Below are 15,871 nucleotides of genomic sequence, written 5' to 3' on the forward strand. Positions count from 1 at the left end.
ACAAAGTAGAAGGAATTATGTTACCTCAAGAGTTACAGATCTATCTGGTGGGAGGAAGTTATTATAATCTCTGTTTATAATTTCTCTTTTCATTGTCCAGACCTGGACTCCCTGGAAGGCTTAGGGAAGCTCTGTCTAACTGCTAAAGCAGTGGTGTTATAGCTTCTAAGCTAGGAAATCCATCTTTAACTACTTCTTGCCCAGGAAGTGCTGACTACAGTTCTGAATTTCTGGCTATAAAAGAGTAGGAGTAGACTTTTTTTTTCCCAGTTCACAGAGCAGTCCATTTGACAGAAAGAATGATTTTAAAGCAGTATTTTCATTTAAGCAGCCTGACTTGGGAAAAACTCTTGTCATTTACTTAAAAAACAAAACAAAGCAACCTAAACTTAAATAGGACTCATGCAAGAAGGGAGGTAGAATACTGCCCAGGCTATATATAAAGGAAAATGTAAATATTTCTGTGCATCATTTTTCTGCAGATTCTGAGCTGGTGTAAGGTGGGTGAGTATCAGAAGACAGCCAAGGCCAGACGTGGGCTGGGTGGCTCAAAGCCAAGCATGGTAACAAGGACAAGGGGCAGGGCAGTCTCATCAGCCCATGCCACCTGAGTGGTCAAAGCAGGGCCAGCTGGGGCATGGCAGCCAAGGACAGCCCAGAGCATATATGAGGCTGACATAGGTCTGAGGAACACAAGCCAAAATTAATGTAAAAGCTGAAATAATGAGGGGATTAGAGCAATTCACTGCATTGCTGATTTAGGCAGTAAGTAAGCTCTGCTGGGCAGTCCCTAAGTTTAAAGGAAGCACCAGCCACCTCTTATGATTATTCTCTGTGAACAGCACTGCAGAATATGCAGCTGTTCTTCAGCCTATCCCCTTGCCAAGATTCTCTCTAACTAACTGAATGGTCGTATTTGTCTAAGGCAAGATAAAATATGTAAGAGTACATGGATCCTGTTTTCCTGTGTGCTTTCTTAGACTGGTGCAATTACGTGGTTCACATCTTGATCAGTCCATGATCAACCAAGAAAGCATCAAAAAGCAAACAGCCTGTCAGGCTCATATTTACCTTCTGCATTGTCTGTGTCTATGAGAAATGTTAGATGGGCTTCCAGGTAAAATGTACTCTGAAAAGAAGAAAACGGGCACAACAACAGCTTTGTGAGTAGGGTGATCACTAGAGATTTCTGCCACTGATAAAACATATGCTTGCATTTCGCTTCACTGAAAAACATTCAGTCATGAGACCAAGTATTCAACTTGAAAAAAGTAGGGAGGAAACTTCCTTTGATTGTAGTTTTCGGGTGAAGAAAGAAGGAAAACAGTAGAGCAACTTTTGATTGGAGACAATAATTAGGCCAGTGCTGCTCTCTACTGGTAAAGAACACACATTGCTCTTAAAGTGCCTGGGTGCTTGTGTGAGCCATGCTTGAGTGGTAGGCAAGCTATTTTAATAAACTTTAAATTAAATGAAAGTTGCCTTACCTCACCCACAAAACATATCCTTATGGTAATTCTCCCAAATGTCTTCACTATTCTTCTCTAAAGCCGTTTCACACAGTCATATCTGCTATAATCTGAATGCCCATGGATTCACTGCTTTCATTTAAAAATCCAGCTGTGGAACACAATCCTGCTTCAGTAAAACAGAAAAAATGAAGTCAGATGAAAGAAAATACAAGAATACAAGAAAATAACCCGTTTTCTTTCAGCTTCTTTCTCAGCAGGCAATGAAATGGGCAGCAATTCTTTAAGCAGAGATGCTTGCATAGGTCTTCTAGGAAAGACAGATAATGCTTTTTGACAGGCTTGGTTTGTTTTTGTGTGGCCCTCTCCCTCTCTCTATTCACAAAACTAAGTGAAGCACCAATTCAAAAAGTGTTTGCTGAGCCCAGCATGGTCACCTAGCTAAGTGCCCCATGGAGTAAGGTAACAGAAGTACTATATATTCATGCAGAACAACAAATGAATCTCCAAAAAGGCATTGGGAAATGTCCTGCAGTGCCTTGTTTAACTGTGAGAGTAAACAGCAGTTGAGACAGAGGGGTAAGGCACACAGGGAGCATTCATCACGAATGGATTGCTCATTGTTTTACCTGCAGTAAGATCTGGAAAGTTTAAATGAGTCCCAAGCTCTGCTGTGGGACTCTTCATAGAGCCAAAATTTACATCTAGAGACTCTCAAGCACAGCGGCCTTGGTGGTGCTATTGCTGAATCTATGTAAGGATTTTAATTCTTTTTTTAACTTTTTGTATTTGGGATACAAGTTTAGTACTTTGTTCTACCTTTCTTTGTGGCAGCCATGCTGGTTGCCATCCTCAGGAAGAATTCAGAGTGATTGTGAACAGACTCAAAGCCTCCACTATGGTAACATCACGGTTTAACACTGGCCTGGCAATTAAACCGAGTAACAGATGCTCTCTATTAATCTCTCTCCTTTCTTTATCATGGCAGCATACCAGAGCTGATGAGAAATTGCAAGAGCCCAAGAAAGAGTTGCCCTTGCTGTGATGGAGCTGCAAACTACCACCAGAAAGGGACAATTTAGCCCCAGTGCATGAGATGACACACAGGACCTTCACATATTCCTGAACTCTGTTTGCACTTCACAGTGTTAAACCTTGAGAACAGAAATGGAACTGATGAATAGGTCATCTTTGTTGTGTTTGCTTTTCTGAGGAAGAAACCCCAACACACTAGAGGTTATCAGAGGAGCAATTTTATTTTTAGAATACTCTTGTTCCCATGAAAATCAAGAGAATTTTTATCTTTTATTTGAATGGGAGCAAAACATTGCCTTTAAGGAAAATCTTCTTACATTACCAAAAAATAAATATGATTACAGAAACCTGTGGAGTATATTTTCTTCAGGGAACTGCTCTTGAAGAAATGTATCTCTAGAGAGAAGCGTTTATGTTAATTCTGAGATATTTCTTTGTCATGCAGTTAGTTTTATAGGGTTTGCAATTTCTTCCATTGCCTATTAAAATTAATGGGAAACATGAGTTTTTTGTTAGCAGTGGATTAGAGGAGTGCTCTCAGCAGAATTTTACAGATGAAAAGAGAGAATATGATTTTATTAATTGATTCAATGCTTTTGGAATAAATTAAAGTATCTTCCAACACATAAAAATGTAAGTAAAGATGAAGATACAAATCCCATCCACCAAAGCTCTGTACAGCTTGGATCTGGAGGAACATCTGCACATTTACAGGATATTGTGCATGTGCCCTTGCATAGCATTCCTTAAACTGAAGAAGCCTTCCTTTCTCTAGGAAGCCACAAAACAAAGGTTTTCTGTTCACCCAGGCACTACACTTCACTGTTAGTGAAGCACTAACAAGCTGCACTAAACTAACACTCATCACTCCAAACAAAAACCCAGTTAAAACTGACAATAGATACCTTTCAAAATGTGTTTTTAAGCAACAGTTGAGAAAAAAGAAACATATCACTGGAAGATAATTCTATTCTGGCATTTTTCTAGCCTCTAAACCTAATTTCAGAGATTTTCCATCTAGCAGTGGAGAGATGGTAAGCCTCCAGATGATGAGTTCTGTGGTAGAGAGAAGCAGCTGGTCAAGGTTAAGGTTACAATTGTAGCTGAGATTTGAATTGATGCTCTGGGGTGGTGGGGGTGAGCTGTGTGTGTCTACAGTTTGGATAAGTGTTCAGGAAAGGAAGAGCTAGACAAATACATATCCTATAAGATCCTGTCAATGTGCTGGGTCTAGGATGAGGGCTGGTGATAGCAAGGACTTCTGCCTTCTGGGTAGTTGTGGTGGGAACTGGTAGTGAGAGTATTATCATTAAAGACAATGTGAAGGTTGGATATATCATCTGGATTAGGAAAGCAGTCTGTGGAATTGTTTTAATTACTGCATCACAGCAGCCCTTATTTCAGATGTTTTTTTTTTTTACACGAGTGAAGATCTGACAATGCATCCAAGAAGCAACAAGAGTAACTGTAATGAAGGCGATGGTCTTGGTTGTGGTTAGGATTAGTATTCTGGAGGGCCAAGTTGAGATATCTGCTTTTAATCTATGGTCCTGGAGTTGTTTAAGGATGTTAGAAAGGTTGGTTGACTCTGATCTGGGGGTTGATAAGTCTGTAATGAAGCAAATGGTTGGAGTTAGGGGTCAAGAAAGAGGACAACAGGGAACTAGGAATATTAATGTCTGTCCATCAAGGGGAGGGCAGGAGTAGGCAAAGAAAAGTGCAGTCTGTGTGCTATAGCACTCAAAAGAGATAGGTAAGATGATGATGATGATGATGATGATGATGATGATGATGATGATGATGATGATGATGATGATGATGATGATGTATTATTAAGATTAGGGCTGGCTGAAGGATCAGTCTTTAAGAAAGAAGAGGTTGTATACAAAAGTTTATTGCTGCATCTGACCAGCTTTTCATTTAGAGATGATTTTGCAGCAATGAACTGTCAATGACTAAGGTGTGACAGGACTACAGATGAAGCAGCAGGCAGCTACACAGGCAGAGTTTCTGGCAGAAGAGGACAAAGGATATTTGTCATTTTATCAAACATGTTTGAGAAAAGATGGTTAAGGTCTTGGTTTTACATTAGTTCCTTAAGACGATAAAGAAAGAGAGAAAACCTTGCTATCAGAGAAGTCAGTTATTGTGATATGAATTCTGATTCTAATACAGATCAATATTGTATTTAGAGAACATCCTTATCATTAATGCTTCTGCTATGGTCCAGGAAAGGGGAGGCTAGAAGAGGAGGTTAATAGATGGACCTAAGACCTATGGGAATAGCACATGGGCTATTATTTGTAGTGAGCTGCACATTTATCTTCCAATTTAATTTTTAGGGTGTCTGAGTTGGTGGATTTTATTGTGTTTATTGGTTTATTGTGTTTATGATATTTAAGGTAAATAATCTGAGTTTAGATAGTCAGCTTCTTGCAGGATCCTAACAGGTTGTGGCTGGTCCCGCCTGTGAGTAATGGATGACTGATGCCATGGCAAGAAAAGTTGAATGGGTTTTGGATATGATGACCAATAGAAATTAATTTGGAGCTAAGGGATCTGTGCAGCAAAATTCAAACATTAATGTGGTTCTTACAAGGCATTGAGGCCTAGAACATGGAGTGGCTCTAACACAGGAGAAGGTATTTTTGGAATTTATGAAGAAATTGAGGCTTTACATTAAAACTGTAGTTCAGGAAAGAAAGAGACTCAGAGATGACTTTATTATTGGAGTCTGTCAGTTCTGTAGGGCAGGATGAAATCTCCTGTTAGGAAGGGTGAAAACTTTCTGTGTGGCTGACTGAGGGTTTGGCTGGGAGGAGAGCAGTGACTGGGGCTATGTTTTAGGTAAGCAAAGTCTGAAAAACTTGTTCTATTGTTGGGTTCTGTAATTCCTATTTTACTGTTGATCTCTTCACTAGTGAAGAACAAGTATGTACTACAGGGCAGAAACCAGGGCATGAATAACACTCTGAACAAGATTTCAAATTGGGATTTACTTTAGGTCTTCAGTAAGTGCTCCATGCTTAACATGGGTTCCTATGTAACTGGAATTAAGACTGGCTCAAGAAAGGTAAATTAATATTTGTTTCAGTATGACTGGAAAGGAGGATCTGGAGAAGTGGGATGCTGACATTTCTGTTGGGGTAGGATAGCAATTGGACTTGGGGATAGACATGGGATTTATGCCTTCTTGTTGTTTTTTGAGGGGCAGATCTTAACGGGTCTGAGGAAGGATAATAACTTTGTGATCCTTTTATGGTTTACTTTTGTCACTGAATAGAATTTTTTTTCCAAGTAAAGATAAGAATTCAAGCAAGAAATCACAGTTTTGAGCTGGTTTTGATGCTGGTGAGCAGCATTGTCATTGTTTCATTCATTCATTCATGTTTCATTTGAAAATTTAAAAAGAAATATTATAAATATTTCTTTTTAAATTTGAAATGCATATATCTCTTAAAATATTGAAAAAAGTTTTAAAAACAAACACTAGCTGGAGCAAGAAAAAAACCCAAAAAGACATACACTAGCCCTCATGTTTTATTTCCTGTGTCAGATTTTCAAAAGTAAATTTTTCTCCCCAACATTTCCATTTGGCCAACTAGACTAAAACTTTATTCATAGTGCTAAAACCCTTTACCATACCGGATTTAATTTTATGTGTGGAGGCTGATACAGTTATCAAAATTGAAGTGAAAAGTAGAAACATCCATAGTATTAGTGAAAAATTAAAACACTTAAGCTGCTTCCTGTATCCCCATAGCACAACAGAGAGGAGCACATGAAGCATGGTCATAGGGTACTCTGCATAAGCTTCCATTGTTCATCTCTGTTGCTTTCCTTGATTTGCAGATGAATGCAAATTTTCAGCATTCAGAGCTGTCTTTCTGGCCAATGTTGTGGATATTAAATATTCATGCACGGATGAATATCCAACCGTTCACATCCAACCTTGGAATCATTTTGACTTTGTTTATGACCAACTAAAATGCCATATAAATTTCAGATTCTGCCATCTGAGTAGCCTGAATGCAGAGAATGAAGGACAATATCCTGTACTCCTAATTTAATTTTCCCATCAGTGTTTGTTTGAACTCTGCCTGTGGGTCAAGACAATGAATGTCTGCGCAAATATTTTCTTCTTACACCAGCCAGCACTGTGTGCATAATTCCAGCTAAAATTTCAGGAACAGCTTACAGTCAGTTTAGATTACTTTTCTCATAGAAAATAATGCTTTCAGATGGAGAACTTTCTTAATGAGGTATATGTGTCACTTGCCTGTGGCAGAGCTTTGATTGCAAACTGGACCCTCCTCTGGCTCCAGATCTCGACTGGAGTTTGAGGAATCTTATAACCTTCAGAAAATTAGATTTTATTGAACTTGGAACAGTCCCGCAAGCATCAGAGGTTTGCTGTGCAGAGAAAACAGAAGATAAATAAATGGCAGAAGAATGTATTGAGTCACTTAAACTGGAGAAAGAAGGTAAAACATGTGGAGGAAGAAAGTATCAGGTACAGTTCCCCTTCAAGTCAGCTGGACCTCTTTTTCCACTCTCTTCTAAATTTTATCTCTGAGTCCAAGTATCATCAGTCTTGAACTTATGAGTGACAGGGAGGTGGAAAGGGTACTTCCATGCTTCTCAGCCTGGAAAAACAAAGTGGGAATGTCTGCCAAAGAAATCTGAACACTTTGGATTTTCTTGAAAGATCCAAACATTGTTATTTCCTCTGATTATGTATATGCTATCTGAAAGAGATTGACTTGTACATGTTCCCATGGTCTCTGCGTACACAAAGAGGAATGATCTACTTTCAATGACATTTATTTTATACTGATGGAAGGAACAAAGAGCCAGGCAGCTTCCAAGAGGGTGTTTCCTCAGCATGACCCTGAACAGAGTCTGAAAACAGTCTGGCTGCTCCCTCCAAGCAGAGGCACAGCTCCTGGAAACTTAAAAATTGCCCACTCTTAGCAGAAGACAAGCACAGCTCTCTGCCTCTGTAGGCAAGGTCATGCAGCAAAATTCAGATGTTAACGTGGAAATGTCCTCAAAACAGGGACAGCTGGAATCAGGATTTTCATTTGGATCACTAAGAGAGGGCAATTGGAGAGAGAGGCCCATTTGCAAAAGCTGAATGCACAGTCATACTTCAGGCCACTTGAATACTCAAAGATATGCAGAAATGGGCACTGGTTTAAGTCCTTAGAAGTACAGAATCAAATGTTTTTATCTTTTTACTATAATACAAAACAAGTAAATCCAGGTAACTCTCATTACAAAAGAGAAAACTAATTCTTTTCCTACTCCATGTGTCTCATACCAAGACCACCTGAAGCACTGCAGTGGGGGAGCATTTCAGGATCCAACCTGAGTTGCAATTGTTTGTAAACAGTTTCAGGCCCATTCTGCTCAGGCTGTATTTGACATTTTGTCAGTTCTACAGGACAATCTACTACTTTAGGAAAATACTCCATCCAGTCCCCTTCTAAACTTATATAACTCATTTGGTTTCCTCATAAATTAGGTAGAAACTAACAGAAATTAAAACCCAACTATGTCACTTACTGAAACAGGAGAATTCAGAGCAATTGGCAGACTTAAGAAGTCCTGCAGATGTAAGCTTGGTATGAAGATCATGATAGTTTAAATTTTATCTGTTACAGAGCAAAACACAAAGAAAATGTATCATACTTAAAACAAAATCAAGAATCTCATCTCATCGTTTCCCAGTGTGCTCCCATTATAGAGAAGTTTGTTCATGGCTAAGATCCTATTTCCAAGTAATCCAGGTTCTTCTATCCCATTTCTACATCTTCAGTTTACTGTACTTCTCATGATGATTTCACTCTTCCCATGATGCTGAACTATGGAGCTTTTCACAGCTATGATTTGCCTAAGGGAGGAAATTGGAATGAGGAGGAGAAAGGACATAATACCACCTAAAGAAGGAAAAATAGGAAATCTGAAGTTGGTTTTGGAAGAGAATGTATAAAAACCCCTACAATATAAACGTTGTATTTTGGCAGTATCAAACCAAAATTATCTTGTCTGCAGACTTGGAGGTGTTTAGCTCTGTTTGCCTTCTTAAATGTCTACATATATTGGAAGTCTAGGAATAGTGAATCCTGAAAGACAGAATTTTCAAATTATAAGAGGTATCCTCAAAGCTTTCTGGATTCTGAGTTCTATTTTAGAAAAATGTTGCTCAAGACCTTACTTGCTGGCCCCTTTAATGACATTCTTGTCCCCAAAACTATTTGGATAGTGAATGTGTTCCAGAGCTGTGACTTGGGAAACGAGGGCTCCCAGGTGAATTTTTCTCCCTGAGTCTATCCAGCCAAAATCCACATTCAGGACCAGAGCAGGCTTATATTGGAAGCATTATTAGTGTAATGAGCTATGCTAGGATGACAGCCATGATGACATTAGCTCTTCCCAGTCAGTTTTCCTCTGCCTCTGTTCAGTGACCCTCAGATAAGCAACATGAAAGCTGACAACCACATTCCATGGACATTACTTAAGAGACATTTCTATGAACTTTAGCTACAAACATTTCCTCCCATTTTTCTCATTGTTGTAATTACTGCACGACTTCCATAGCTGTAAATACTCACTATCACTATCGGTTTAACCTATCTGTTTTACACCAGCCAACCTATCTGCTTCTAATTTCTTTTTGTTTTGAAAACAAGTTTATGTAACAGGCTAAGATGGATTTTTGTAACTTCTGACAACTGCAGGCAACCGATCTAGAATTATATGGATCTCAAATGTTTGTAGATACTTCCTGGGATACTATCTCTAAATGAAGATTAGTTATGACAGCAGTGAGGCAGGCCAAATGGTATAAATGAAGGGGATGCAGAGCCATGCTTTGCTGAAAAAAGCAGTATATTGAAGACTTGTAACAGTTCATGACAGAAGTCCAAATGGAAAAGACGAATATTTCTGGAATTGGAACTTCAGTTCATTTTGGTTATCAGTTTTTCTGATTCTCTGTCTGTAAGCTCTGCAGATCTGCAGATCTGACTTTGGAAGTGCCACTATTAAAATGCAGCTGAATGGCAGCATGTTTGCTGAGAGGAACATTTCTGCCAACAAGAGAGAGAAGAAGCAGCAGCACCTGCCATTTTATATATAGCAGATGTAATCTTTCTAAACATACCAAATTCTTTTTTCATCTAGAAAAGTAGCTCAGTTTTCTTCTCTCTGCTCCAGACATTTGAAATATTAAGAAACAGCACAGATGTCTTTTTTTCTCTTACTGTATTCCCTCTTGCTTTTGTCCTTTTCATATTACTCTTTATGTCTACCAACACAGTCCATTCTATGCCATTTTCCCAGGCACTGAATGCAGGACTTTTTAAGAAATTCTTGAAACAATTGTAATAAATAAACTGTATTCCAGATTTAAAAACAAATCAAAACCAAATCTCAAGAATTCTGTATCTCTACAACTTTCAGAAGCATTTCAGGACAACGTCCAAAATATTTAATGCAATTAAGATACTGTGTTCTGGAATTGGTGCAGTTGAGACTAATCCTCTTAATACTTTGACTCATCTATATTTCTAATAGCTGTGTTTATTTCAAACTTGGGTCTCCTTATATCTAGCCATGGTTCTTATCAGACACCTTAAAGCCTTGTATTAACCTTCCAGGAATCAAAGTTTTAACTCTTTTTGATCGTGAAGGACTTCCCAGCAGTGAGTAAGGCACTAGGCTAGTTAGATAAATTTGACATTTTACAAATGAGGAAATGGGAACAAAGAAGTTTGGGTAAGGTTCCCAGCCAGTGACCACAGTGATCACAGTGATCACAGCTCCAGGAGAGCCTTGGTCCCCAGACATGCAGTGACCCTGGACCAGAGGGACTGAAGCTGTTTGCTTGTTCTTGTTTTGCTTCAAAAAAGGAAAGCATGAGGAGACCAACGACGAGGAACAAGAGATTGTAGGGAATCATATATTTTAACTTAATCCACCAATATTGTTCAAGTAAAATGTTGGTAGTTTCTTTGACTACTTACTGAAACATAAATTAAACCAATTGTGCCCAAAAGTAGCTGAGATGAATACAGGGCATCATTTATTTTCCTTAAATAAACAAAATTTATTTTTCTATTTTTTTAACCTCATTTTAGCATATGATCCTATACCTGCAAAAAATTAAATAATGAATGGAAACCTGTCCAGGGTGTTTGGAGGGGTTTCCAGAACTCTCCAATGGAAGAGGTGCTGCTATGAGTCCAGCATCTGTCATGTGCTAATGAAAGAAGAAAAAGCTTCTCCGTTCTTTGTAAGCCAGGTGCAAAAGTGTTGGATATTGAAAATCAAATAGAGAAGGGACAAATGGTAGATTTTTTAGTAGTAGTATTTTTCCCCTTTGATGTAAGATAAGTTTTTATTTAATCTTGAAATTTAAACTGAACATAAAAGTCTTTGGAGAAAAGCCACCAATACTGAGGCTGTCATTAAATATATCTCATTAGAGTTAAGGAGAGATTCTCTATAATGCAAGTACTTGGAATAACATCTTACCACTTCTGTCTGAAGCACAGACCTGTTTACATAAGTAGGTTGATCAGAGACAGTTTCTGGCCAAACAAATGTTCAAGATTAATGATGAACACATGTTCTGTTTTGTTATCTAAAACAACACCCAAATTCTCAACTGAAGTCTAGGTTATGTGATGACATGGAGTTTTGGTTAGGGGTATTTCCTGTTTTTGGAGTGTTAACCCACTCTGTCCACTTTTGTTGCTCTTTGAAGAATGCAATTCTGTTTTTTGTGGAAGGATTTCACTCTATTACCAGCAAAAGAGCAAATATTCCTTTCTGCTGTAGGGGCTAAGAATCATCAAATCATAGAATGGTTTAGGCTGGAAGTGATCTTAAAGATCATCCATTTCCAACTCTCCTGCCATGGGCAGGGACACTTCTCACCAGACCACGTTGCTCAAAGCCCCATCCAGCCTGAACATCCAGCCACAGCTTCTCTGAGAGATGGCTCAAATATGGATGCAGAGAACCTGGCATCATTTGGTCCACAGTAAATACAACAATCAGACTACTAGGAAAGCAACTCCTCCCTAAATTCAAGCCATCCTGCAGTTATTAGGATGCCATTAAAGCTTATGGCATAGTAAGATGTTAGTATCCTGGTTCAACAGAAAACACAATAACTGGTTACTGCTCCTATTTGCTCCAGGCAAATAGTTAAGTATGCACCCAGTTGGCTTAACTGGTCAAACTGTGTGGAGGCCTTTTCAGACCCCTCAGTGCTACTGGATAATCCAACAGCATTGATGCAGAAACATGCTATTCAACAGACCAGCCATTTTCATTTCTCTATTAAAGATAAATTCAAGCCATTAAACCTAGGAAGCTGAAAAAAGCTACAGCTAGAACTAGCTATTAGTATAGAATTAGACATCAGATAGCAGACCTGGGTGTCCTGATGGACAGCAAGCTGAACATGAGCCAGCAATGTGCTTTTGCACGAAAGGCAGCCAGCATCATCTTGTGGCTGCATAAAGAAGAGTGTGGCCAGTAGTTCGAAGGAGGTGATTATCCCCCTCCACTCAGCTATGGTAAATCCACATCTGGACTGCTGGGTCCAGTAATGGGCTCCTCAGCACGAGAGACACAAACACACTGGAGCCAGTCCAGTGAAAGGCCACAAAAACGGCAATTGGATTGGAGCACCTGACATGGTAGGAGAGGCTGAGGAATGGAGTTGTTTACTACTGGGAAGAGAAGGATCAGAGGGAATTCTTGATAGTTTGAATACCTATTAATATGATGGGTGTAAGGAAAATAGAGTCGGACTCTTCTCAGTAGTATCCAGTTGAAGGACAAGAGGTAATGGGCACAAACTGAAGTACAAGAAATTCTGGTTTACTGCAAGAGTGAGCCAGGACTGGAGCAGATTGTGAATCTCCCATTCTTGGAGGTATTCAAACTCAGCCAAGTGTGGTCCTGAGCAATCTGTTCTAGTTGAGCTGGTTTTGAAGAGACTGGTTTGGACTAAATGATCTCCAAGTGTCCCTTCTCACCCTTAACTCTTGTGTGATTCTGTGACCGCTGGCTTAGCCATGCAAGTGACTCTGATACTCTGGGGATTCACTGTCCATAGCACTTCTGCACTCAACACAGAGACCAGCTTAAAAAGCACTTCCTATCTGAGTGTTGCAAGTCTTTTACTGGTGAATATTGCCTAGCTATTTACTCCTTACTTTCATTCTTGACTGCTACTTTATATCTCACAACTCTTTTTATGTCTCATCTGTCAGCAGGGGAATCATGGAAATGCAAGAGCAAGAGATAGCAGAGGTAGCAGATAGCAGTCTGTGTAACTGCAGTGGCAGTCCTGCCTTGCATGAGAATAACCATACCTATCACTGCTGCTGGACATACAGCCCAGTCACATCTTCTATTTGGTACTCCAAAATCAAATACAAAGTGGAACAAGTGGCACCCAAAGATTTAGCAGGACCTAACTTTCTACTCTGACAGATGCTGCTTTTGTTCTGCCCAGGACTGCATTACTCTATTTCTAATAAGAGGGCTGCCAGGATTGGTATTGCTTTTCCATTCTGCATTGGTTTTCTACAGCAATGGCAGTGGCATGATTGCCAGTAAAGACTGAAGTAGTATTAGCCCTTGGCCTGTACCAGGGACTCCAGGCAGGTTTGTCATGCATTAGTTGGTGGCCATCTCCATTTTTATAGAAGGAAAAACTTAAGCAAAACATGAACTACCTGTACCTATGGGCTCCAATTCATGACTGCATATAATTCTAGGAGTGACAGCTGAACAGGGCACTTAACTTCAGCCTGACAGCTAACAGCCCAGTGTAAAAAAGTAAATGGTGTGACTTGGGATGACTGGGGCTAGTAGCTGCACACACCACAGCAGTTAGGCTTGCCAGTGTCAGAACATCATGCAAAATATATGATACAGTGGGTAATGAGCCCAGGACTCCCAGTTGCTGGATCTGATCACCACTTCATCTTTCCTCCAACAATATGTCCATTCCTTGCCAACTAGTTCTAAATGATTCATTTTGTTACTAGATAGTCATATTTTGTGGGTAGCCACTAGTCAGTTTGAGTTATTCACTTTTACAAAATACTTCCTCTAGAAGGTACTGTAAACAGAATTAATTTTTAAATAGTTTGATTTGTTTGAAAGCCATGAGCAATGGTTATTAATATTGGCACAAAACAGGTCACATGCTGACAATTCAAGAGACAGAAACTGGAACATTTTGGACAGAACTGTTGTTTTTATATTCATTTGCCTTATATCCATATTCTCTGCAGGTAGAAGTGTTAATTATACTCCAGGCAGCAAAATGGGGAAGTTACATGTACTGATACATGTAGATATGTGGTAAACCAAATCTTCAAATACAGCAAATGATGCCTTACTACTTACTTAAGTAGTAATCTAGTTCCCATTTCTTGGTTACAACATTCAATTTTATCATGCATCTCTTCTGAAAGACAGAAGAGGAGGAAGGAGTTTGTATCCTTGAAGGCAATGGAAAGTATGTTTGATATAACATGCACAAATATGGAAATGAAACTGGGAAGCTGCACTGCTAACAGCTCTTACAGATGCCAAGAAGCATGCACCCAGATTCCCGAATAAAATACAGTGATGTTTTGACTTGAAATTTCTTGCGGTGAAGCTCATTCTTGTGATAAAAAATGGCAGGTCCCCAGCCAGCTACCTCAACCAGCCAAGAAAGTTTGCCACTTGGTGATTGCAGCCTAGATACAACTACAACAACCCAACACTGTTCTGTTTCCCTGAAAGGAGGGAAAAAAAAAAAAATCTCCAAGGCTTGCCACTGTTTGGAAAGAACCTATAACTTCTTTGAACATGTCTAGACTGGTATATTGATTTTCAGTGTGACTTCTTGTCATGGTATCACAGCCAGTATGTACTTTTTGACTGCTGCTGACCAAGGCAGACTCTGAGTAGTCTTCAAAAGCAAAAGAATTTGCCAGCAACTGAGTCAGTTCAAACTGCCTGCCAGGATTTTGCTGCATGCCATACAATATGTTTTTGAGTCACCTTTTAAAAACAGCCTTGATGAATAAGTACTTGACAAGAAAAAAAAAAAAAAGCCTGAAGTTCCCACTTGGTCTTATGCCAGGATTCTGCCACGATCCTTTTCTCTCCAAAGTCAAAGCACTTAACCCCATCTCAGTGTAAATGGCTATTTAAAACATTGTGTTCAATAAGGAGCAGGAGCAGGGGCTGCAAACTGGGCACGAATGAATGGGGCTTTCTGTGGAGAGGCACAGGGCTTGGATGCAACAAGACACACCCATACACACGGACACATTGCATAGGCCTGGAAAAGAAATTAAGAGCTGCCTGGATGTCTCCAGGCCTGAAGGTAATGCCCTCATCTCTCACATTAAGATCAGACCAAGAACAATGTACCTATGGAAACCAGTGTGAGTTTTGCAGGAAATGGGTGCTATTAATGTTTAAGTGACCGCTAGGTGTCACGACTTCTTCATTTTTAGGCAGTTTTGTTATGACTAGGGAAAAGCCATAATCTGGCCAGCTCCAATCTCAATTCTTTTCAGTAAAGTCAGGTTGGTAGACAGCACATTCAGGGAAAAAAAAATGAGAAATGATTTCCATCCTTTCTGCAGATTACTGCCATCTCAGATCATTCAGGGAAAAAAATGAGAAATCATTTCCATCCTTTCTCCAGATTACTGCCATCTCGGATCATACTGAAACACTAAAAACATCACGAGTGCAAGTAGCTGTGAAGTTCAGCATACTTAGTGCACCATGGAGGTCTCCTTATATTTTTTGCTTTACCCTGTCAGAAATCAGCTCCAGACACAGCAGAGCTACAGATATATAAAAGTGAAAAGAAGTTTTCCCTGTATCTATGAAATGACTCTTCAGTGTGTCTCAGAACAGCTGAGTTTGTTAGAAGTGCATTGATGTTTTTACTGTCAAATGCTCTATTTTTGGTAGCTTTGGAGACTGATAAATACACAGACACAATTCTATGTATATATTTTCATACATACTAACAGGAAAAACATGAGTCAGGAAATGTTCATGTAACCACTATTCCCTATACTGTGTGCTTTTCCTATGCTGCCATGCTCTCCAGGGAGGTTTCACCACCTCCTGCTCTTTTGGCTCTTTTATTGAGACTGAATGCAGCAGAAGCTGGATGGTTTTATGCTCTCCACCGAGCTAAGAATCTTATCTCCTGTCTTGCAAGTACACAAATTGTCATCAGGGTAAGGCTGGAACATGATTTTTAAGCCTCTGGTCTGGACACAAACCAGCAAAGGAGTGAGGAGCTCTCTCTCCCT

Source organism: Heliangelus exortis, chromosome 1, assembly GCF_036169615.1.
Source record: "Heliangelus exortis chromosome 1, bHelExo1.hap1, whole genome shotgun sequence".
In the NCBI taxonomy this organism is placed as follows: domain Eukaryota; kingdom Metazoa; phylum Chordata; class Aves; order Apodiformes; family Trochilidae; genus Heliangelus; species Heliangelus exortis.